Source organism: Budorcas taxicolor, chromosome 6, assembly GCF_023091745.1.
Source record: "Budorcas taxicolor isolate Tak-1 chromosome 6, Takin1.1, whole genome shotgun sequence".
In the NCBI taxonomy this organism is placed as follows: domain Eukaryota; kingdom Metazoa; phylum Chordata; class Mammalia; order Artiodactyla; family Bovidae; genus Budorcas; species Budorcas taxicolor.
The window spans coordinates 108,711,734-108,737,893 of NC_068915.1; positions in this window are offsets into that span (position 1 = coordinate 108,711,734).

Genomic DNA, 26,160 nt, shown 5'->3' on the forward strand with positions numbered 1-26,160 from the left:
GGAGTGGGTTGCCATTTCCTCCTCCAGGGAGTCTCCCTGACGTAGGGATTGAACTCGCGTCTCCTGTGTCTTCTGCCTCTGACAGGTGGACTCTTTACCACTCACACCACCTGGGAAGTCTGTGGAGTGTGTGTCTCTCTAAATAAACCCACTTCTTACCTATCACTTCTCTTGACTGATTCCTCTGCAACAAGACATCAGGAGCCTCACATTCACCAGGAACATTTGGAAGTGAGAGTAGCACAAGGGGATGGCAAGGTGGCGAGGAGGAAGGACAGTTGGGGACATTATTCTGCAGAGGTTGGAAACCCCCTCATTCCCTGCCAGGCTAGGAGTGGCCAGAAGTACCTGGATGAGCTGCAGGACTAAAGAGGACAACTGAGTTCTAGCAGGTGGGAAGACAGGAGATGGGTTTGGAACAGCAAGATAGCAATGACAACAGAGAATGAGGACTGGACTTTGGAGCAGGAAACCCAAAGGAGCAGAAAATTCATGATTTGGGGGTAGGGTGTGAGTGATTTGGGGAAAGAGTGGGAGAGAAGTTTTCTGGTGAAATGGGACATACCGATCACCTTAGTTATTCATACTTGGTGTGGGAGAGTTGTGTATGAATCATCAGGAAGGTTAGCAGTAGCTCTCAAACTTTTAGTTCAGTTGCTCAGTCATGTCCAACTCTCTGGACTGCAGCATGCCAGGCCTCCCTGTCCATCACCAACTCCTGGAGCTTACTAAAACTCATGTCCGTCAAGTCGGTATGCCATCCAACCATCTCATCCTCTGTCGTCCCCTTCTGCCTTCAATCTTTCCCATCATCAGGCTCTTTTCAAACGAGTCAGTTCTTCACATCAGGTGGCCAAAGTATTGAAGTTTCAGCCTCAGCATCAGTCCTTCCAATGAACATTCAAGATTGATTTCCTTCAGGACTGACTGGTTTGATCTCCTAGCAGTCCAACGGACTCTCAAGAATTTTTTCCAACACAACAATCCAAACTTTAGTGAGCATTAATGACTCTCCGGGAGGACTTTTAAAACTGCTGCCCTCACCCTCAGAACCTCACTTTTGATAGGTGTAGGCCAGGGCCTGTTGTTCAGTTGCTAAGTCATGTCAAAGGTTTGTCATTGACTGTAGCACACCAGGCTTCCCTGTCCTTCACTCTCTCTTGGAGTTTGCTCAAATGCATGTCCATTGCGTTGGTGATGCCATCCAACCATCTTACCCTCTGCTGTCCCCTTCTTTTTTTTGCCTTCAATCTTTGCCAGCATCAGGGTCTTTTCCAATGAGTCGGCTCTTCGCATCAGGCGGTCAAAGTATTGGAGCTTCAGCTTCAGCAACAGTGCTTGCAGTGAATATTCAGTGTTGATTTCCTTAAAGATTGACTGGTTTGATCTCTTCAAGAGTTAACAAATGCCCGTGGATCACCATTTGAAAAACAAGGGACTAGACTATGTCTCACATAGGCCTTTATCTGTGTTACCTGCTTTTAGAAATAAAGTTTTATTTAAACCCCATTCAGTTTGCTTTTTCCTCCCATTGTCTGCGTCTGCTTTTGCTGCAAGGCCAGGGCTGAGGCAACGACTGCATGGCTTGCAGCACTGAGAAGATTTACCATCTGGCCTTTTATAGAAAAGTTTTGTCAATTCCTGGAATAAAAGGAGGCAGCGAAGTTGTGATTGTGACCCTTCAGAATTGGGAAGCCTGTATTCAAGAACTTCTGCCTGTCACTAGATAACAAGTTGCTTCTCTGAACAATGAAGATTATGTCTAGTTCACAGGGCTGTCGTACGGCCAAGCCAACTCACACAAATAACAATGTGACATATACCATTTTGTCGCAGGACAGTTTGTCATATGCTGCCCAGATGAAATGGATTGTTAAGAATGAGTGGAGAGACTTCCCTGGTGGGCCAGTGGCTAAAACTCTGTGCTCCTAATGCAGGGGGCCTGGGTCCCATCTTTGGCCAGGGGACTAGATCCCACGTGCTGCAACCAAGATCCAGCACAGCCAATGAGATACTAAATAAATAAATAAAAAGAGCGGGTGGGATTTGGACAAAGAGAGGGGAGATTCTGCATGCTGAGGAAGGAGCACGTTAAAGAAAAGTGTCCAAGTTTGCCTTTATTATATCGTGCTGGGGGCGCAAGATGTGCTCACGAAATGCTCATTGAGTTAGTATCATATATTTATTTCATTTTTGTCCGAAATATTCTGTGACGTAGCCCAGCCAGTCAGTGCTCCGTTGTGTCTGACTCTTTGAGACCCTGTGGACTGTAGCCTGCCAGACTCCTCTGTCCATGGGGGTTTTCCAGGCAAGAATACTGCAGTGGGATCTTTTCGACCCAGGGATTGAATCTGTGTCTTCTGGGTCTCCTATATTGAAAGGTGGATTCTTTACTGCTGAGCCACCAGGGATGGAGCTCATCAATTATCTGAACTGTCTGTGAATGTACAGGCAGATTTGCTACAGCGTGAAGAAACTGCTCCTAGCTTTGGGGGAGGAGGTATGGCAGGAATGTGTACGCACGGGCTCAGTTGCTCGGTCGTGTCCGACTCTTTTCGACCTCAAGGACTGTGGCCTACCAGGCTCCTCTGTCCTTGGGATTCTCCAGGCAAGAGTACTGGAGTGGGTTGCCATTTTCTTCTCCATGACAGGTATACTTAGACAAAATTCTAAAATACAAATTTTCTCATCAAGGTTTGGGAAACTCTGAAGGCCATCTGTAGCCCCCTTATGTGATTGGAGAAGGAAATGGCAACCCACTCCAATATTCGTGCCTGGAGAATCCCATGGAAGGAGGAGCCTTGTGGGCTATAGTCCATGGGGTTGCAAAGAGTCGGACACGACTGAGTGACTTCACTTTCACTTTCACTTTATGTGATTGTTGATCTTTTTGTCCCATTTTTATTCCATGTTTTCTAGTTTTAATGTGTTTTTGTTTTCAGAAGGTAACATTACTTTTATGCAGGTAACATTACTTTTTTCATATTTCTTTGCTTTCAAGATTTACATCTAGCAGCTATAGCAACAAAATATATAAAAAAGTAAGATTTATTATGAAGTTAAGAAGCCGTTGTCTATTAAAGTTACTGAATTGCTAGCTGTTTTGACAACTGAAATGGCAGTTTATCAAATGGCTTGAAATAAAAGGTACTCCTTTACATGCTTATGAAAATGGAAAGGAATTTTGCATTTAGAAGAGTTAGTCTTCAATATTACTGTTTTAATTTTAAAAATAGCCTTAAGGGGTTTGAGTGTGCATTTATGAATATTCTAAATAATAGTTGGCACCCTGAAAACTGAAAGTTACACCTCCTGGAATGAAATTAGAAAAAAGTAGAAATGAAATAAGATCTGTAGAAACGATGTAATATTATCTGAATCACCTAATTCCAATCCTGGTCTTCTGGGTAGAAATTCTGAGAGGAATGAGAAAACAGTGATTATAACCAAGAAATTGTATACCTAAGTGATGAAAGCATTCTACCTCTGAATAAAGAATCTTTTCAGAGGGGAAATGGCTGGAATGTCATCTATGAAAGCAATGGATCCAGTGTCTGGAACTGACCTTGTTTCTACAGAAAGCATGCATTTGCTAAAGGGCACTCGCCACTGAGATCATCTAATTCATTCCTCTCTGACTCTGTGATCATTAGACAAGCTTTGAGTCAAATCTGGCTTTATTTTTAACTTAGCCTCTAGGAAGAAAAATTGCTGATCAGCAAATATAGTAAGCTCTTCACTTGGCGCTAATAACACTCCCCAGGAATGGTTTTTTAAAATTTATTTTTAATTGGAAGATAATTGCTTTAAATGTTGTGTTGGTTTCTGCCATACAACAAGATGATTCAACCATAAGTATACACATATTCCCTCCCTCTTGAACCTCCCTCTTAGCTGCCCCATCCCACCTCTCGGTTGTCACAGAGTGTGAGTTTGAGCTCCTTGTGTTATATAAAACAGTAGCTGTCTATTTCACACACAATAATGTTCCAGTTCTACTCTCTCAATTCGTCCCACCCTCTCCTTCCCCTGCTGTGTCCACAAGTCTGTTCTGTATGTCTCTGTCTCTCTTCCTGCTCTGTAAATAAGGTTTATCAGTAGCATCTTTCTAGATTCCATATATATGTGTTAATATACGCATTTGTTTTTCTCTTTCTGACTTACTTCACTCTGAACAGGCTCTAGGCTCATCCAACTCAGTTCAGCTGACTCATATCTGTCCCTTTCTTTGGCTGAGTAATATTCCATTGTATATGTGTACCACAACTTCTTTATCCATTCATCTGTTGATCCATGAATGACTTTTATGCATAAAGCTCTAAGAGCTTGATTAGTGGAGAAACTATGTGGAATTCAGGTCCCCTCTTCGTGTACTGATAGCCACCTTCTGACCCTGCAGGACGGAAGACAGGACCCCACACTGTGGTGAACAAATTGAGGTGTTGCTGAGGAACCGTTCCAGATGTGTCTGTCTAAGGTAACCTCAAATTTTCTTGGCTACATTTTAAGTTTAAACTCCACAGTTTCCTTGTAGAAAATGAGGGCAACACAGTTTATTGACAACAACTAATCATCTAGAAATAAACCCTTGATACAAGCTGCATCAATTAGAATGTCGCCTAAAAGAAGATGCACAACGTTGAGAGTGTGAGTTAAGTTTTATCTGGGGCAAAATGAGGACCACAGCCCAGAAGACAGCGATAGCTCTGAGAGACTGCTCCAAAGAGGCAGAGGGGGAATGTCAATATATGTGATTTTGGTGAAGGGGGAGTTCACACAATCAAACACTCATCTTAACAAAAAGTTTTCTGGTAGCCACAAGGAACTGGTGTCACCATGAAGGGATTTAGTGCTTTTCTGGATGGGGGGAAATGCAAGGATCGGGATCAAGAAATCAGTTTCTGAAAATATCTAACTATCTAAAGACCTGTTCCACCAGTTTTCTTGGCGCAGAGTGTCTCACTCTCCACGCTGAACTCCCTTCAGGGTGTGTCGAAGGTCAACAGCTGCAGCAGAACAGAGCTCAATCTCTGGAAGAGGCAGATGGCAAATGCCGTTGGCAAGCGTCAATTTGTAGTTGACTAGACCTATGCCTGGGGTTTTTGAAGTCTCCTTCTCTAGTGGCCGCATCATAAGCAGATGTCTGGAGCCGCCAACCACCAGGCCCTCTGCCGTATGGATGGAACCAGTCTGCAGAAGAAGAAGAAAAAACCAAACCTGACAACCTGCAGAGCAAAGCATGGGTAAGAGATGCTCTGTCCTCCTGAAAGGGAAAGGTTAACATTTTACATAACCTCCTGCTCCTTCTGCCTCTGTAACTCAGCTTGCTCTTCGTAAAGTCTGGATCATGTAGGTCACGTAGTCTCAGAAAGTGGGAATTCATAATACTCTGAACTGGAGTTTATCTCATTCACCCTTGTCCTGCTCTTGCAATCGCCCAGCCCCTGCAAACTCACAAACCCGCTTAATCATGCCTGTCCGTGTATATATACTCTGTAACCCCTTTGTTCAGGGCTCAGAGCTTGGAGAGTTAACTCCTCTGGGCCTGCTGGTGTAATAAACCTGAGTTCTCCAACTGTCCAGGTGTGGTGCTTGGTTTCTCGAGGACTGGTCTCTGTAACACTCCAGTTGTTCCTGTGGCCCAGCTGTACTTGTTCTTATCCATTGTTCGATTATGTGAAACAAATACCACAAATTCAAAGTCCTGTGGCTTAATATGAAATATACCTTGTTGCGATGATGAGGAGGGACCCAAATGGAAAGGGACTGTGAAAAAGATGGCATGTTCTTGGAAGCCTGGTGTGCCATCATGTGCCCCCTTTGTGCACTTCCCACGTGGTTCAGTGGTAAAGAATATGCCTGCCAATGCAGGAAGTGCAAGAGACGTGGGTTCAATCCCTGGGTCAGGAAGATCCCCTAGAGATGGAAATGGCAACCCACTGCAGTGTTCTTCCCTTGAAAATCCCATGGACAGAGGAGCCTGGCAGGTACAGTCTATGTGGTTGCAAAGAGTCGGACACAACTGAGCACGCACACCCCCTTGGTAAACTGAGGATTGGCTTGACCCTTACTACTAATCCATGCTGGCCTACATCAAAACATCAATACAAATCTGATATTCTTCAAGCCAAATGGCTTGCTTTTTTTCATATTCATGTCTCGTTACATCAGGGAGACCATAGATCGGGTGGGGACAACTCTTTAAAAGTGTTGCCAAATGCCAAGTTCATGTGCCCAATGCAAGGTGAGGCCAGACAAATGGAAACATCAGACTGTGGAGCAAAGGAAGGTTTATTGCAAGGGCCAAGCAAGAAGGATGAGTGGCTTGAGTTCAAAAAACCTAAACTCCCTGATGGTTTTCAGGGAAGAGGTTTATAGGCAAAATTTGGGGTAAGGGGGCTTCCCTGGTTGTGCCAATGCAGGGGACGTGGGTTTGATCCCTGGTGCAGGATGATCCCGCATGCCATGAAGCAACTAAGCCTGTGCACTGCAAGTACTGAGCCCCCGGCTACAACTACTGAAGCCCCTGTGCCTAGAGCCCATGCTTCAGCAAGAGAAGCCACTGCAATGAGAAGCCCACACACCACAACTAGAGAAAGCCCTGGCACATCAGTGAAGACCCAGCACAGCCCATAAATAAATAAATGAAATGTTGTTTAAAAGACTCTTCTGATGGGCTGGTGCTGAGGTTAACAGGGTGTTGTTCCAGGAATCTTGGGCTTAGCCTTCCATTTGGGGTGGGGGGCGGGGGGGGGGCCTTAGTTCCTGCAAGAGAACTCATGGGTATATTTTATGTGTACTCCTTGGAGAGGAACCAGGACCCGGCTTTATTGCTGCACCATTGTTTCTTGACTGCCCCTCCATTGTTTTGGCATTTTGTCCGGTCCCTAGTAGGTTGCCATTTGAATCTGCCCTTTGGAACTCAGGGAAGGTCTAGGAGGCCTAGGCCTTTTCTCTACAAAAAAGGAAGAAGACATGGAAAGAGAGCCCCTGCAGAGTCCTCCTTGATTTCAAAAGTGGGAGCTATTTTATTAGAAAGATCTGACTCAAGAATGATGTCCATGACTTTTCTGGTGGTCCAGTGATTAAGAATCTGCCTTGCAAGGCAAGGGATGCAGGTTAGACTCCTGGTGAGGGAATCCTGTGTGCTACGGGGTGAAGCCAGAAAAAGAAAAACAGGAAGGGTGAGGGAAGAAGCTTGTGTTTGCAGGCATGATGATGAAGAGATAGAACGTGGGGCATTTGGAGCCACAGCTGGGTTTGTATTCCAGCTTTGCTGTTTTCTTGCTGCAGGATTCTGGACAAATCCATCAGCTTCTCTGTGCCTTGTGGTTTTATTTATAGAATACAAAGAGTAATAGACCTGCCATAGGGTTTTAGGGAAGACTGATTGAGAACATTCATTTATTCACTGCAAGGAGATCCAACCAGTCCATCTTAAAGGAAATCAGTCCTGAATATTCATTGGAAGAACTGATGCTGAAGCTGAAATTCTAATACTTTGACCACCTGATGTGAAGAACTGACTCATTGGAAAAGACCCTGATGCTGGGAAAGATTGAAGGCAGGAGAAGGGGATGACAGAGGATGAAATGGTTGGATGGCATCACTGACTCTATGGACATGAATTTGAGTAAACTCTGGGAGTTGGTGATGGACAGGGAAGCCTGGTGTGCTGCAGTCCGTGGGATTGCAAGGAGTTGGACATGACTGAGCAACTGAACTGAACTAATTCCTTAACCAGATATTCAAAGCGACAGTGCTCTTTAAGCCATGTGATTTCCCAATAATTTTCAAACCAGGCATTCCTCTTCTAAAACTTTAGTTGAGTGGTGTTTAAGTCACTTTTGGTTTCTCCTCCAAAAGAAGTCTTTGAATTAGCTTCTCTTTCTAAAAATCTTTCCCACTGGCAACAAGCTTGGGCTCCTACTCGGTTCAGTTCAGTTCAGTCTCTCAGTCATGTCCGACTCTTTGCAACCACATGAACCGCAGCACGCCAGGCATCCCTCTCTATCACCAACTCCTGGAGTTCACCCAAACCATGTCTGTTGAGTCGGTGATGCCATCCAATCATCTCATCCTCTGTCATCCTCTTCTCCTCCTGCCCTCAATCTTTCCCAGCATCAGGGTCTTTTCAAATGAGTCAGCTCTTTGCATCAGGTGGCTGAAGTATTGGAGTTGCAGCTTCAGCATCCGTCCTTCCAAAGAACACCCAGGACTGATTTCCTTGAGAATGGTCTGGTTGGATCTTCTTGCAGTCCAAGGGATTCTCAAGAGTCTTCTCCAACACCACAGTTCAAAAGCATCAATTCTTCAGAGCTCAGTTTTCTTCACAGTCCAACTCTCACATCCATACATGACCACTGGAAAAACCATAGCCTTGACTAGATGGACCTTTGTTGACAAAATAATGTCTCTGCTTTTCAAAATGCTGTCTACGTTGGTCATAACTTTCTTTCCAAGGAGTAAGCATCTTTTAATTTCATGGCTGCAATCACCATCTGCAGTGATTTTGGAGCCCAGAAAAATAAAGATGGCCACTGTTTCCTCTATTCCCCTATCTATTTCCCATGAAGTGATGGGACCAGATGCCGTGATCTTAATGTTGAGTTTTAAGCCTGCTTTTTCACTCTCCTCTTCCACTTTCATCAAGAGGCTTTTTAGTTCCTCTTCACTTTCTGCCATAAGGGTGATGTCATCTGCATATCTGAGATTATTGATATTTCTCCCAGCAATCTTGATTCCCGCCTGTGCTTCCTCCAGCCCAGCGTTTCTCATGATGTACTCTGCACAGAAGTTAAATAAGCCGGGTGACAATATACAGCCTTGATGAACTCCTTTTTCTATTTGGAACCAGTCTGTTGTTCCATGTCCAGTTCTAACTGTTGCTTCCTGACCTGCATACAGGTTTCTCAAAAGGCAGGTCAGGTGGTCTGGTATTCCCATCTCTTTTAGAATTTTCCACAGTTTATTGTGATCCACACAGTCAAAGGCTTTGGTATAGTCAATAAAGCAGAAATAGATGTTTTTGTGGAACTCTCTTGCTTTTCTGATGATCCAGTGGATGTTGGCAATTTGATCTTTGGTTCCTCTGCCTTTTCTAAATCCAGCTTGAACATCTGGAAGTTCACGGTTCACATATTACTGAAGCCTGGCTTGGAGAATTTTGAGCATTACTTTACTAGCGTGTGAGATGAGTGCAATTGTGCGGTAGTTTGAGCATTCTTTGGCATTTCCTTTCTTTGGGATTGAAATGAAAACTGACCTTTTCCGGTCCTGTGGCCACTGCTGAGTTTTCCAATGTGCCAGGAAATGCTCTGGGAGTGGGAGAGGATGCAGGTGAGCTGGATAGATGAAACCTTGCCATCCGCTCTTCCATTCTAGTGGAATTAGGTGATCAACAAAGAAATGCATGAATAACATATCAAGCAAAGATAAGTATTCTGCCTGAGATGAAGTAGAGGGATAGAGTGGGGTTTGACTGGACAGCAGCTCACAGGTTAGGGAAGGTCATTCTCAGATCTGCATGTCACAGTGAAGCCAGCCATGAGGAAATAAGGAGTAGTTGGTGCAGGGAGAACAGCTAATGCTGGAGTCCTGGGGCAGGAATCAGTGTGATGCATTTGAGGAACAGAAATATGGTCATTGGAGCTGCAGGATATTGGGAGAGAGTAGTCGCAAATGGAATCGGATTACGTGGGGCTTTGACCACAAGGAGAGGAAATGTGTTTTGTCTTAAGTGCAACAAAAAGCCTGTGGAAAATTTTGAATTGGCAGATAACATGATTTCATAAGGGAGGTCATATGTTCACCACTGGTCCTGGCACAGGAAAACGCTGAGTGTGTTAGCTGCTGTTGCTGTTTTATTTAATCCTCACACCACCCTATGAGATGCTCACTGTGAAAAAAAATCATTCCAAACCTCATCAGAGGCAGAACTTTGTGGGCTGGGGTGATTTTCTGCCTCTTTGAGAAGGATCTAGGATTCCTAATAGAGCTCCGGACTATTTTTCTGATGGACTTGAAAGAAATTTAGCTTCCTTCTGGGAAGTTAGATTGACTCGACTCTGCTCTTGCTGTTTAGGTGGGCCCGGTAACCCTTGACCAGATAATCAAAGGTGCAGGGTTCTTTAAGTTGCATGACTTCCTAATAACCTTCAAGCCAGACATTCCTCTTCTAAAACTTCAGTTGAGTGGTGTTTAAGTCACTTTAGTTTCTCCCCCAAAGAAAAATCTTTGAATTAGCTTCTTTATTTTTTTTTTCAAGTCTTTCCTATTGGCAACAGGCTTGAAATGAAATGTGGATAAATGTTTATACGCAGTTCATCCCCAAAACTGCTTTGACAGTATCATTAATATCACTATTCCACAGACAAGGAAACTGAGCCTGAGAAATGTTAAGTAACTTGGCCAATGCCACAGATTTCCACCCAAATGTTATGCATTCAAGCATAATATCACTATTCCACAGACAAGGAAACTGAGCCTGAGAAATGTTAAGTAACTTGGCCAATGCCACAGATTTCCACCCAAATGTTATGCATTCAAGCACCCTATTCCACAGACAAGGAAACTGAGCCTGAGAAATGTTAAGTAACTTGGCCAATGCCACAGATTTCCACCCAAATGTTATGCATTCAAGCACTCTACTGGGCTCCTCACAAGGAAGACCAAACTCCACTTAAGCAATTCTGAACCTGAAGGGTGATCTGGTCCCCAGTCATCATATTTTCTTTTATTACAATTCCACTGCTATCTGTTTTATTTTATATTAATTTTTAAAGGTATTCTGTGACTCATCGTGACCTCTCTTTACTCCCCCAAGATATATATGTGTAGTTCATCTCCATTCACACTCTGCTTTGCTTTTTGGTTTTTAAGTCTTAATTTGCTATATGTATATATATATATTTTTGTCTGTTTCATGTGGTATGTGGGATTTTGGTTCCCTAACCAGGGATCGAACCCATGATTTGATATATATATATATATATATATATATATATAGTTTTTTTGTCTGTTTCGTGTGGCATGTGGGATCTTGGTTCCCTAACCAGGGATCGAACCCATGACCCCTGCAGTGGCAGCATGGAGTGTTAACCACTGAACCACTAGGGAAGTCCTAATTTGCTCTTTCACTAATTGAACCCAATCCTAACTAGAATGGAAACTTTTCTCCTGTTTGTCAAGAGTCACAAAATCTGTTTTTCTGGTTTAGGATGTCTCTTATTTGAATCTTCTGTGCATCCAAGCCCAGGGGTGCAAATCATTAGTGTCCATGATTCATGCCAAACATACAACCAGACTGTATGTCTGCCAAGCTGAAGTAAACGAGGCACTAGTCCTGGAAATAAAAGTCCTGAATGAGATCACTGAAGGATGCTAAAACACTCCAGATCATCTTGGACTGGAGGACGGGGCAGTCCCGATGTATAGCCAATGAGCCTCATTTTCGTAGAATGAAATTGATTCCATGGATGTACTGGAACCAGTTTAAATAAGCTCATGTTAAATTTTCAGGAAGTTTGTGGAGTAGTTGGTGCCAAGTTGGTAGCTTGAAATTGGCCACAGCGGGAGTATTTATACCAGAGAAATTGGTAAAAGCCACAAATCAGGGCTTTCATACCCCATATAGCCAGTTTTTAAACCCTCAGCAGTAACCACTGCAAGCGCCCTTCTGGCTCCTGTTTTTCCCTGCCTAGTTATAGAACAAGAGGACGTGGAGAAACAGTGGGAAGGCTTCCAGGACAGGTTTGTGCTGGCGTCTGTTTTCTTGCATGCATTTTTCCTTCTCATATGTGCTGTCAAGAGATCTGTGTGTAGTCAAACAGACCCCTAGCAGAAATGCAGTTCACTGTTATTTCCCCTCGGTTGAATCCCGGATCCCTTACTACTGGCTGGTCAGTTATCCACAACTCTGGACCCTTTTCCTCATTGCTATAACAAAGGTAATATCTCAACCTCATAGTGTGCAAGTTATACATGATGGACAAGGGTACTGAGGAAAGGCTCTGCTTAGAACTTGATGCATTCTAAGCCTTCAATAAACAATGCTGCTGCTGCTAAGTCATGTCTGACTCTGTGTGACCCCATAGACGGCAGCCCACCAGGCTCCCCCATCCCTGGGATTCTCCAGACAAGAATATTGGAGTGGGTTGCCATTTCCTTCTCCAATGCACGCATGTGTGCTAAGTTGCTTCGGCCATGTCCGACTCTGTGTGACCCTATGGACAGCAGCCCACCAGGCTCCTCTGTCCATGGGATTCTCTAAGCAAGAATGCTGGAGTCGGTTGCCATTTTTTTCTCCCTAATGAACAGTAGCTCTAATTAAAAGTGTTATTATTTACTAGGTATTCACAGACACTCAGAGGACTCCTGCCCTCTTTGCTGTTATTGTTGTTGTTCAGTTGCTCAGTCGTGTCTGACTCTTTGCGACCCTATGAACAGCAGCACCCCAGTCTCCATCTTCCACCGTGTCCTGGAGCTTGCTCAAATTCATGTCCATTGCATTGGTGATGCTATCCAACCATCTGACCATCCAACCATCTGTCGCCCCCTTCTCCTCCTGCCCTCAATCTTTTCCAGCATCAGGGTCTTTTCCTAAGAGTCAGCCAACGTACTGGAACTTCAGCTTCTAGAGTCTAGACCTCACATCTCTGGTCCAGAGCCCTGAACCAGCCTGGCTTGCACCAACTCCCCCCACAAGGTGGCGCTCTCCTCCTGCTTGTGCTAGATAAGGCCGGGAGCCCCTCAGAGCTGTGATTCTGTCATCCCAGTCACACCAGCCACACACATTTTCTCCTTTTCAATCAGTGACTGCCTCCCAGTGATGCCTCAAGTGCATCGAGCTTTACAAGCTTCTTGGCTAGAAAGAAGTGGGAGAGAGAAACCTCTCTTGAAACATGTTGATTTGGCCTAGATGGCTTTTCATTGACATACAGAAGAAATTTTGTGACTCTGTGCAAAATCTTTTGATTCACTGCAAGGGTGTTTTTAACTGGTAAGAAGCTTAAGTCTTTAGGGGATTCTTTCTTATTTATTTTGGCTGTGCTGGGTCTTTACTGCGACACACGGCTTTTCTCTTCATTGCTGTACATTGCTGTAGCGTGCATTAGTCTAGTTGAGGTGAGCAGGGGCTCTTCCCCAGTTGTGGTGTGTGGTTTTTTGTTGTGGAGCAAGACCTGAGGGCTCTAGCGTGTAGGCTCAGGAGCTGGGGGGCACTGGCTTAGTTGCTCCACGGCATGAGGGCTCTTTCCATACCAGGGGTTGAACCGGTGTCCCCTGCATTGCAAGGGGGATTCTCAACCCCTGGACCACCAGGGAAACCCAGGGATTCTTTCTGTCCTCTTTTGTCTGTCTTGGTTCCTTTTTCCTCATTCCCAGAATCCTTAAGGCCACATGATAGAGTGGTGTCAATATGGTGTCAGCAATCAGACAGACTTAGATTTGACATATGTTTCTGACATATGTTTGGAGAAGGAAATGGCAACCCACTCCAGTATTCTTGCCTGGAGAATCCCATGGATGGAGGAGCCTGGTGGGCTACAGTCCACGGGGTCGCAAAGAGTCGGACACGATTGAGCGACTTCACTCACTTCTGAGGCTTATCCACTGAATGACCTTGGGGTACTTACTTGAATTTCTAACCTTCAGCTTCCTCATCCACAAAATGGGGATATCTATCTATCTTATCTACTATCTATCTATCTTATCTCTCTCTCTGTGTCCTTCTATCATCTGTCTGTCTTGGGCTAGTCCTGTACTTCACAACTGCCAATACGTTAGATTTACCTACAGAACTTCTCAAAAATAGATGCTTCCTTGGCTCTAATCCAAAAGACCGATTCAACTGGGCTACTTTAGAATTTCGTGGGGGATTCTGTGCGCAGTGAGGAGGGTTCAGAAGAGCCGAGATCCTGTTATGAAACCTCTCTAAGCCTCAGCGGTCTCATATGCTCAGAACCTGCAAGTCCCAGACCTCAAGAGCTCACACAAATGCAAAATGAGTCTCTTGGCCAACAGCCACTTTGTGCATGCTGTCCTTCACCTGTTCAGATTAGCAGGCAGTGCAATCTCTTTGACACCCACCCTTTGTCTTCAGCGGCCTTTCCTGGGAAGCCTAAGAAACTTTGTCGTTGCTCTTCAGGTGAGAAAAACAATACTTGGGGTCCTTGGCCCCTACTGAAGCTGGGCAGAACCTGTAGTCAGGAGAAATGTCAGCTCTTGCTGCGGTTCCACAGAGAACAGTGGGGGATGCTCCTTCTCCTGGGCTACCATTGGTCAAGGATACTCTTCCCTCCAATTGGCCCAGGTGGTTAGAGATGTGGCCAATCAGAGGTCTGCTCTTTCATTTCATGTCGAAAGCAACCATAAGGCCCAGCCCATCACCCGAAAGCAGTATCATGAATTGAACAGCATCCACTCATTTCCCGGAACAAGCTGCTCCGTCAACCTTTGTGCAGTCGCCTGGTCCATACTCCTCCTTCTTGATGAGTTTCCTCTTGGAGGTCCTTCTTTTTCTTCTCACCATCTGGCCGCAGGTAGGTCCACCGGTGTCAGACATGTTCTAAAAAATACCAGAAGTAGATAAATACCTACTCCTTTCTCCCAGAAGGCTCCTTGGCCCACCGTGTAGGTTCACATACGTAAACAGTCCATGAGAAAGGATTCACTATCGATTTGCTTATCAGCCTCTTTTAAACTCAGGCCCTTTCCAAGCCCATCTCTACTAAAAAAAGTCCCTTTCCCCAAACCAGCGGGTAGGAATGCATTTACTTTGCACATGTGTAACACAAGGGGACTATTGAAATGATTGTTTCCAAGATAAAGGACAACTTGCCTCAAAAGTAAGTTCAGATTTTCACCCTGGAGCCCACAGAGTAACCAAGATGGTAGTTTTCTTTTCTTTCTTTTTTTTAAAATAAATATTTATTTGTTTATTTTTGCCTGTGCTGGGTCTTCATTGCTGCGCAGGCTTTTTCTCTGGTTGAGGCGAGCGGGGCTCACTCGTTAGTGGTGGTGAACGGGCTTCTCATTGCGGTGTCTTTTGTCGTTAACGGAGCACAGGCTCTACGGCCCTGTGGACTCAGGAGCTGTGACTCCCAGGCTCGAGAGCGCAGGCTCAGGAGCTGTGGCTCATGGGCTTAGTTACTCTGTGACACATGGGATCTTCCCGGATCAGGGATCAAACCCGTGTCTCTTGAGTTGGCAGATGGATTCTTTACCACTGAGCCACCAGGGAAGCCCCAAGATAGCAGTCTTCTTAGTTTCAGCTAATTCTAGGATTTAAACTCCTCTGGGCAGCCCATGAGATGTACAGGTAGTTGATATGAATGGCAACCTCGCAGGGTGGCTGAGAATGACAAGTGAGATGAAATGTAGAAAGAGCAATTAGTAATGGATTGTTATTACCCGTTTCTGTTACGCTCATCAGCATCTAAGCAGAGTTGCCCCTAACGGTGGGTACCCCAGGACCAAGTTATCCCTGCTCTTCTTCCTACCTTCTTACAGTAGTCAGTGTAGGGATCCAGGGCCCTGACCAATACAACTCGGGGTCCCAGGTTCTCATCCTTATCGTTGATTTGCCAGTAAGATAATTTCAGTAATACAGCCTGTCCTCTTTTTTTTTTTTTTTTTTTTTGCCTGTCCTCTTAAATGCAGAGCTGTGGGCCCAAGTGTTACTTGCTGCCTTTCCCTTCTATTGCAAGAATTCAAGAAAGCAACTTTGGGTCAGAAGTTGGTTTGAGTTGGTTTTTGAGCTTTCCTTCTCCTCCAAATAGATACAAATGTCTGCAAGGGGTTAGGAGAAAATTGGGGAAGGCCTGGTTTGAGCCATGTTATCCAACATAGCAAACCCAATGCCCTAAATATGGAAGCTTCCCTGATAGCTCAGTTGATAAAGAATCCACCTGCAATGTGGGAGACCTGGGTTCAATCCTTGGGTTGGGAAGATCCCCTGGAAAAGGGAAAGGCTACCCACTCCAGTATTCTGGCCTGGAGAATTCCATGTACTTGGGGTCACAAAGAGTTGGACACGACTGAACAACTTTCACTTGCAAATATGGAAGCTATCTGGAACTTACCTGACCTTTTAGGAGAGTACAGTCCTGGAGCTTGAGTCTCACGTGGCTCCTTGGGCCTGCTGCCCATTTCTCAGAATCTGCAAGTGAGGAGGCTTATATTGAGCTCCCATAAACCTACAAGAATTCTCCTGTTTGGAAGGCTAAACACTTCTACCCCAGGGTTTTAGTGCCTGCTGACATTTTAAGAAATGTGTGCTTGTTTGTCTAAGGAAGGTCTATTTGGGGGTTTTGCTGCAGTTGCTTGCTATGGCTGATGTGGGCTCAGTTACCTAAGAGGCTGGCCGTGCCTCTCTTGTGGATGGTCATGAGACAGATTCTGGAAATGGTGCTGACTTGGCTCAGTGGCTGACTGGATGCAGCAGGTAAGGAGAGGAGGTTCAGGTGGATAAGTTTCCTCTAGAATAAGTATTAGCCAACTATAGCCCAAGTGGCGCTACTGGTAAAGAATCCACTTGTCAATTCAGGAGATGTGGGTTTGTTTCCAGGGTCAGAAAGATACCGTGGAGTAGGAAATAACCCACTCCAGTATTCTTGCCTAGAAAATCCTGTGGACAGAGGAGCCTGGTGGGCTACAGTCCACGGGGTCCCAAAGAGTTGGACACAATTGAGTATGAACATGCAACTATAGGCAACAGGTCACATTTAGCCTGCTGCCAATTTCTGTTTTTACCTCTTTATTTTGAAATAAGCTAAGACTTCATGGCCACCGATTTTGTAAATGGCGTCTTGTTGGAACGTTACCACACTTATTTGTTTACAGACTGTCTATGGATGCCTTCCTGATATTGCGGAACTGAGTCATCTCAACAAACAACATAGGACATGGAAAGCCTAAAGCCTGTGCCAGCTAGCTCTTTGCACAAAAAGCTTGATGATCTCTGTGCTGGAGTCAAAGATGCTTCTCACAGAACTGCCTCGAATTTCCTCCTTGCTGCCACCAAAGGCCTCAAGATCCCTGTTGAATCAGAGAACTCTAGAGTAGGCAAGGGGCATTAGTGGGCAGCCAATGCAATTTCTCCTCTGAGACTGGAATCTCCCAAGGATATCGTCTCAAGAGATCCCTTGGGAATCAGACACACCATTGCCTGAAGGGGTTAACTCACCCTCTTTGGGAAGTTGTGGCGGTTGGAAAATGATTCCTTATATTGAGCTAAAATCTGGAGGAAAGAAAAGTTGTTGAAGCTGTATTATTTATGATGCCATCTGGTGCTTTGGAGGAGGAAGGAAGACTATTTTCAGCAAGATGGGCTGTGATGCCTGTCTTGTGTGGAGTGGTCTGAGGGTGTGGTGGAGATGTGTGGAAGTTGGGGTGCTCTGAGCAGGAAAAGATGCTGGCTGCTTCTATTAATAGAGAGAAGGACACAGAGAAGGGATGCTGGAGAGGCATGGCTGGACAGTAGCGGGTCCTCCTGGTTCTCCACTGCAAAGAATTCTTTTTTGTCAGAGGACAGCTCTGTGTTCCCACTTCTGGTCTCTGATGAGATACATGAAACCAGCAGGAAAGAAGACCAAACTGAAAGCAAGAGAACAAGTAGGACTGCAGAGAGTGGGCTGCTGCTCTTCATGGGATTAGCGAAGGCGACCTGCTCCATTAGTGGAGTCCCTAATGGGCCCATGCTTGAAAAAAGTAAGTCTGCAGAATTAGCAGCCAATAAATTGTTAGTCTTGTGTACTGTCGATTCTGTCTTGCTGCTTTTGAACCATCTGACTTCACTTATTTTTATTTACTTTTTGACATGAGATCATTTTTTTACATTCTCTTTTTAACTCACTCCTAACAGTGTAATGCAAGTCTTTTTTCGCATTCTGGGTTCTGGATAATTCATCCACAGTTATCTATTTTCTGACGTTAGACGTGCATTGCATGTCCAAGTTGATGAAGCATGACGTGCTATGGTGGACAGATCTTGGGCATGAGATGGGCAGACCTGGGTTTGAACCTAGTTTAGCCACCTCCGATGTGTGGGTTGGTAATCCTTGCCTAAATTAGTTTGGTTCTTAATCTCTTTGATTACTCAAGAATTATGGTTCTTTCATGTAGGAGTTTAAGAGGTACTGTTAAAAAACCAGACCAGGGACTTCCCTGGTAATCCAGTGGTTAAGACTCTGTACTTTCAATGCAGGAGGCGTGGGTTCGATCCTGGTGGGGGAACTAAAGTCCTGCATACCTGTGGTCAAAAAACAAAAACAAACAACACATAATAATAAAGTGTCGCTTAAAAAAGTGAAACCAAACACCTGGTTGAGTGTGTTTGGTTTCAGATGCTATAATGACTAAATATTGATTCTTTTCCCAGTTTTTACAAGCTTGACCAGTCTTTGTATAAGATGCTCCAGATAAGGCAAAGATGAATGTGATGCGGGTCAGGATAGCAGCTAGGTTTTATTTCATACGCCAGCTCTCATGGAGAGTGCTGCTTCAGGGAGAGTTGTGTGGAGATGGATTTTAAGGGTCAGTAGGAAGAGTGTCATAGTTGATTAGCCATGTCCTTGGGCTCGGGAGCGGGCAGAGGGGGACACGAACGTCGCTGACACAAGCCCTGCTTTGGGGAAGTCAGAGCTAATGGGGCGTGAAACTCCTGGAGAAGCGTGAGAGCGATGGTAGCACTTCTACATATGTTATGTCTGGAGCCCTCTCGTGAATTATTATTCTCATTTTACACGTGAGGACATGGAGGCTCAGACAGGCTGAGTAATTTTCTTACTATGTAGAAAATGCTGGCAATGAGATCTAAACTCAAATCTGTTTGACCTCAGCGGCTTTTGTTTGCAGCTACTAACTTTTTAAACCGGGGCATTCAAATTGAACTTCTTTTTGAAAAATGAGGTCAACTTTGGATACTTTAAGATTTGTCAAAGTGTGGTCATCTTGTGCCCAGCTTGATGAATTTTGATTACACCTGGATCGTTTAAATACCCCAGTGAAACCACCAATTAGTGTATTTTGCTCTGTCTGGTCTCAGTTGCCACATGTGGGATCTATTGCAGTGGTGTAGTGAAAAACTTATTGTATATCAAAAGTGAGTAAGAATGACTTATTTTTGTATTTGAAATGGTGTTGGGGTCTAGGTTGAGATAACCTTTTCAACAAGAAGAATCTTTTGTGGGATAGACAGGGCATGAAGCCTATTCTTCATTGGACAGGATTATCTCAAGCTTCATTTAGAATGTCTGCTCTTCTTGGTACTCAACCCTGAAATGCCTTTGTGCATCCTCTCACCACCGTGCCAACTAGTCCTGTAAATTTCCACAATATCCTTGAGGATGGCATCACTCCCACGAGAATCACGGTTCTAACTCGACTCCCTCATTTTACAGATGAGCGAATCACTTTCTTGAAAAAGGAGGAACTTCTTCCCAATTCTCACAGGGACTTAGAGATTAATCATGAATTGCAATCTCCTGACTCTTTATTCTAAATCAGGAACCCATCCATCCACAGCAGGTGCAGCTGGAGCTTCGAGTCAAACAGATTTGGGTTCAAATTCTGGCTCTGCTTTTAGGCAAATGGCTTCATCTTTCTGAGCCTCTGTTTCATCTTTTGCAAAAATTGGGATTAAAAATAGCATTTCCCTTAAAGACTTGGTATGAGGATTCAGCAGGGTTATTTCTATACATTCCTGGCACATAGTGAGATCTCAATATATAGTAGCTATTATTTGTTGTTGTTCCAGTTGCTAAGTCATGTCCAACTCTTTGCAACTCCATAAACTGTAGCTCACCAGGCTCCTCTGTCCGTGGGGTTCTCCAGGTGAGAATACTGGAGGGGGTTGCCATTTCCTTCTCCAGGGGATCATCCAGGATGAAGGATCAAACCTGTGTCTTCTGCGTTGACAGTGAGAATCTTTACTACTGAGCCATCGGGGAAGCCCAGTAGATAGTATATTACCCCTTTAAAGCTCATTTATCTAAGTGCCCGCAGAAAATGGTGTATCGTATGCTGGGAGAATTTCTCCATTTGAACTCTCCTCTGCAGAGAAACATTTGTCTTTATCTTTTGTTTTCAAAGCTTCAAATCATCCTTTTCCAGAGCAAAGCATCCTTCTAATCCCCTCCCACCACAGCTGTCCTGCTGCTAACACAGTTAAGGACACAGTATCTTGGCCTAAGTAGCTCAGAGCATGCTGACAACTTAGCCCCTCACTTAAAGAGTGAAAGAAGGAACTTTGGAGCTGCAGCTGATGTGAAAAGAATGAAGAAAGAGGATGAAATTTGTGCCAGGTGCACAGTGAATGGTTGAGTTTTCTCATTTTACCAACACCCCATGAGGCGGGAATTGTTTATTATCACTTCCATATTCAGTTCAGTTCAGTCGCTCAGTTGTGTCCGACTCTTTGCAACCCCATGGACTGCAGCATGCCAGGCTTCCCGGAGTTTTCTCAAACTCATGTCCATCGAGTCAGTGATGCCATCCAATCATGTCATCCTCTGTCGTCCCCTTCTCCACTTTACACCTAAGAAAATGAGGAGCTGAGCTGTTACAGCCCTTTGTTGAAGTCACACAGAGACAAGACAGAATCAGGTTTGCTGGACGTTCTCTTGATGCAGTTATTTTCAAAAGCAGATCCTGAAATAAAGATTTGGGTGCAAACATTCTCTTTGGGAGAGGTTTTTGTGGTCATCTTATTGCCTCTCGGCTCTGATGCATCCTTCAATATGTGAGGGAAGATCCCCTGGAGAAGGAAATGGCAACCCACTCCAGTACTCTTGCCTGGAAAATTCCATGGATGGAGGAGCCTGGTAAGCTACAGTCCATGGGATCGCAAAGAGTCAGACATGACTGAGCAACTTCACTGCTGATAAAGGAATTTCTTTTAAGTATTTCTTCTTTAACAGGAACATGTTGCTGAGCTTTCTCAGACAAGGAAGCTGGAGGGGTGTTCCTGGAGAGGGAGGGTCTCCTGCCATTTCTGTGCTATATGGGGCTCAGTTACGGGTGTGGGGGCATTCAGTGGAACCTGCCCATGGGTCAAAATGTGGTCCCGCTGCAACTTTGCAGCCTCAGTGTGTGGATAACCTTTGTGCAACCCTCTCGGTCTGGAAACTAGAGTCAGAAGCACAGCTCACGTGCTCTGATGGACTCCTGTCCCCGCTGACTCCCACACTCCACATCTCCACAAATCAGGTGGTGCTTGACTGCTCCCCCAAAAGGACTCTGGAGGGTGGTTTCTTGCTTGCAGCCCCTCCAGACCAGCTCCAGCCTAGCCAGAGCCACAGACTTCTCTACTATCCTGTGGGCTTTCCCAAAGAAGCTTGAATGTCCCCCATCTTTGCCTGTGGGTGCTCAGCCTAAGCCATAGGGTGCCTTATACAGTTACTCTTTACCACAGATAATGGTTCTTTGTGTTACACTTCCTCTGGTTAAGTCATGGTGTATTCTGTCTCCTGATCACTGTCATAGCACGTGATCACTGGAAGAAGGCAGAAGAGTAGGGAAGGGAAAAAAGCCAATAAGAAAAGTATTAACGAGTGGATCACTATTATCGGTACTTGGGATACAATCACACTTGTGTCCTTTGAGACTCTAAGTGCCCCAGCAACAGGCAAGAGGACTGCATATTTATCTACCAACTCCTGTCTCTCATTGATTGAGGGTTGCTTTTGGGAACTTTGATTCCCTGGCACTTCGGTTCTGCCCTGCATGCCTGAACTTCCCAAGGCCTATTTTACTTGTGTAGTTAGAACACCCCCTCAGGTAGAGAGAAACAGGTCCTTGATGGTAATATCCCTGCGAGCATGGGAACTTCCTGTGATGCTACAGGGGACCTCTCGGGTGGACCAAGGTGATGGGGGCAGTCATGGTGTAGCTACTATAGACTTGTTGGGGGAGACTGGGTGGCAGATGAATGGCTCAGACTGATTCAGGGCGAAGTTTCTGGAAAAGTCCAGTGGTAGATGATCAAATGCTCTCCTGACTGGTAGAATTTAATTGTATGGTCAGTGTTTGCTCTGGATAATTGGGTTTTCCTTTGACAGTCTCACTGGCTTGCTAGCTGCCTTGGAAGACACTGTTTTCTAACCATTTCACATACAAAAAGCCAGACCTGGCTTCCATCAATGGCTGGCAGCCCTGCCATTTTCAGGAGGTGCTGATGGTTGTGGCATCCAAGAGGAAAAAGGCAGTGGTGTTTGTATTTTCCATTTTGCCCTTTACAAGAACATTTCAGCTGAAGCGGAAGGCTTTTTTTTTTTCCTTCACCCTGGGTGTTTTAATAGAATTCTTGGTGACATTAAGCCCTTTTAATTCTGAGTACCAGCTTCTAAAGTTCAGTGACGACGGAGCTCTGTTCAGCTGTGGAATGCAGTGGATACCAAGGTGAGAGATTTTAATCACCAGGAGGACCAGAGTAAAAATACAGCCAAGAGGCAAGGTTATTACAAAAGGCCATGAACAATGTTTGTCTGTGGGAAAGTGTGGGCTGAAGGAGGTTACTTTTATATTGAAATTTTTAAATCATTCACATTTTGCAAGATGGTAATCACTGTAGAGTGTTTCAAAACTGGCAATGTGTTCTTTCTACATGTAAAATAGTCAGTGAAGAAAAAACAAGGAAACTTACTCTGTCCTAAAATGAAAAGATCTCTGAGACACGTGACAAAAGCAGGAAAATACTGAATAGTTAATTACTGCATGAGAAAGAAAGGGGAAAAATTATACAGTCACCTTTGCTTGTATGTATATAAAAATCTAATAAAACTATCTATGTATGGTTTAGGAGGGCAAAAACAAAGTGATTTTTTTTTCAGTTTATAACTTTTATGTCATTTTCTTTTAAAAATCACATCAAAGTATTTTCTGTCCAGATAAATGAAACCAAAGCCCAGTGAAGAACACGATCATTGGAGGACATGTTTCTGTTCTTTGATCATTTGTACAAACTTTGAAGGCAGCTTTGGATGAGAAAATGCATTCCACAAAGTCAAATATCTGTGCATTAGTTCGGTTCAATCAGTCAGTCGTGTCCAACTCTTTGTGACCCCATGGACTGCAGCACGCCAGTCTTCCCTGTCCATCACCAACTCCTGAAGCCTACTCAAACTCATGTCCATCGCATCAGTGATGCCATCCAACCATCTCATCCTCTGTCGTCTCTTTCTCTTCTTGCCTTCAATCCTTCCCAACATCAGGGTCTTTTCAAATGAGTCAGCTCTTCGCATCAGCTGGCCAAAGTATTGGAGTTTCAGCTTTAGCATCAGTCCTTCCAGTGAATATTCAGGACTGATTCCCTTTAGGATGGACTGGTTGGATCTCCTTGCAGTCCAAGGGACTCTCAAGAGTCTTCTCCAGCACCACAGTTCAAAAGCATCAATTCTTCGGTGCTCAGCTTTCTTTATAGTCCAAGTCTGACATCCATACATGACCACTGGGAAAACCTGAGCTTTGACTAGATGGACCTTTGCTGGTAAAGTAATGTCTCAGCTTTTTAATATGCTTTCTAGGTTGGTCATAGTGATTCCTTTGCAAACATTGTGGGCGTGTGTGTTTTTACTTGATCATGGAAATTTTTTTGCATCTATGCTGCTATTTACCATACAGGCAGCAGAGGGCAGTGTTTCCCTGTTTTCCTTTGTGCTTTTCCCCATCTCCACAGCCTCAAAGGCAAAACCAACCAAGATAATTCAAATCTATGATAAAATGTACCACATTTTCTAGGTTTGTGTTGTTACTCTCTCAGCCCCAAAATGGGACTTGAAGCTTCCAACAGGCTGCTTAATGATTATTCAAGAGGGGCTGGTGATTGGGTTTGCTGGGGTGGTTTTTTTTCTTCTCTTGTCTTTCTCCCCTTTTGTCATTCCACTCAGCTCCCATCCATCACTTTCCATAATCAAGTCATAGAAAAATGCCCTTAGATTATGAAAACTCACAGCCTTCTCTCTCTTCCTCTCTTTTTTACTTTGCAGATAAGACTCGGAATTTGGAAGGCAAAACAAACAAACAAATAAAAAGGGAGAATTTTGGACTTGCATAAATAGTGCTAACGTTGTGGGGAAAAAAGAAAGCTAAAAGGGGATGAGCCTAAGCCGTGTCTGAGTGGTTACCTGTGTGCCTGGCTGGGAGCGCTCCTGGGGTGAGTTCTCACATTCACTACAACGAGGACGTGCATGAGCCATTTTGAAAAGGAAATGAAAGCTCACAGGTGATGGACAATGCCCAAATTCATGCTGCTGTAAAAAGATAGAATTGGGAGGCAGATTGCATCCAAAGCTGGGCAATTGACACGTTTTTTTCCCCTGCACCATCCTAAGCAGACAGAAGGTGTTGTAGCCACGCGTTCCAGGAAACAAACTCACTCAGAAGGACAACGCAGATACTAGAGTGCTGTTTATGACACCGGCGGGTGCAAGGCAGAGTCTCCTCTTAGCCAAGGACTCCGACCAGCTTTTGTGAAAACCTTATATACCCTAAGTGTATGTGCTCAAACCCACCTCCCCAAATTCTCTGGAACTAATCTGAACATAGGAAAAGAAAGATGCAATCAAAGTTAACCCTTCATTCGTCTGCCTTGAGCCTAGGTAGTTAACAGTGGACAATTATCAGAAGGTCTGTGGTCATACCTCAGTAAGCATAATAGAATGTATGATTGATTCTATGCAGTTACACAGATAATTAGGGTATTCTTTTAGGCGATGGGATAGTCTAGGTATGAGCCCTAGGGCTCTTCCTTCTGGGGGCCTGATTTTCCTGTTGGTATGTCGTTTCCATAGATACTGGGCATAGAGCTCAAAGTCCACAGTCTAGCCATGATGGAATCCTGCTTTCAAGATGGAGTCTGTTCTGTTTCCTTCTTCAAAGGCAGTGCTGGCCCTTTGGCTCTCTCTCTGGCCGCCCACCCCCCTCCCCCGCCCCCCATCTTCCCCAGGGCTCCGTACTCAACTCTGACAGGAGCATGCACCATCCATTCCACACAGTGTCTGGAAGGAGACAAAAGGGAGAAGGGGAAACCTCAGGAGCTCCCCTGTGTTCAGCAGACACTCGTCTTTGTTGCACCCGGGCAGAGCTTCCTTCAGCAAAGGCAGCAACATTGGACGGCCCAAGGCCAGAGATTCCTTGAGCTGTGTGACGCTGTGGACTTGGGGAAGTCTTGTGTTGAGTAACACCAGCTCCCCCGGAGACTGGTGGCCCTTGCCCATGCCAAGTGGGACAAGGAGAAGGTCTCCATGGGGGTAAGCATGGCTTTTGCAGGTTTTTTATTTATTTTTTTTATTTTTACTTTTTGGCATGCTGCTGTGGCATGCAGGGGTCTTAATTCCCTGACAAGGGACTGTACCTGCGCCCCTTACAGTGGGGGTGGGGTTAACAGCACTGTTTCCAAATTGTTTTGGAATAGTTTGTGTGTGTGTGTGTGTGTGTGTGTGTGTGTGTGTGTGTGTGTGTGTGTAACCAAAACCATGGTAGCAGGACCCTTTGGGGCCTTCCCAGGACAGGCCTTCCCCCTTACCCCTCGATTTAACCTCTCTTTTAAGCACCTAGATAACAGTATCCGATGCAAATTTCCTAAGTTGTTTTGCAGGTGTGACAACAGGAAGAGGTTAACTACTTGACGACCTTGAGCACAGGTCAAGCCCTGGGGCTCCTGGAGCCTGCGGACTGATAAAGTTAACCCCTGTGACACCACCTGTTCCCTCACCAGCTGTCAATCAGAGAACTGTGCACGGTCTGATCACGTACTCTGCTACCCTCTTCCCTCACCCGGCTCTTAGAAATGCTCTGCTAAATGCCTGCAGGGAGCTCGAGGCTTTCTAGGGCCTGAGTCACTCCCTCTCCTGGCTCGGCCCTGCAATAAAGCATTCTCAGCTCTGAACTCTAATGTTGCAGTTTGTTTGGTCTCACTGTGAGTTGGGCACAGGAACTTGGTTAACACAGTTTCTAAGTGCTCCTGCTTTCTCACCCCAACTTCCTGGCAAATGCCCGCAGGTGAAGATGATGGTGAAGATGCAGAAATGGACAGTTTGGAGCAGTTGTTGTTATTCAGTCGCTCAGTCGTGTCCAGCTCTGCAGCCCCGTGGACTGCAGCAAGCCAGGCTTCTCTGTCCTTCACTATCTCCCAGAGTTTGCTTACACTCACATCTGTTGATT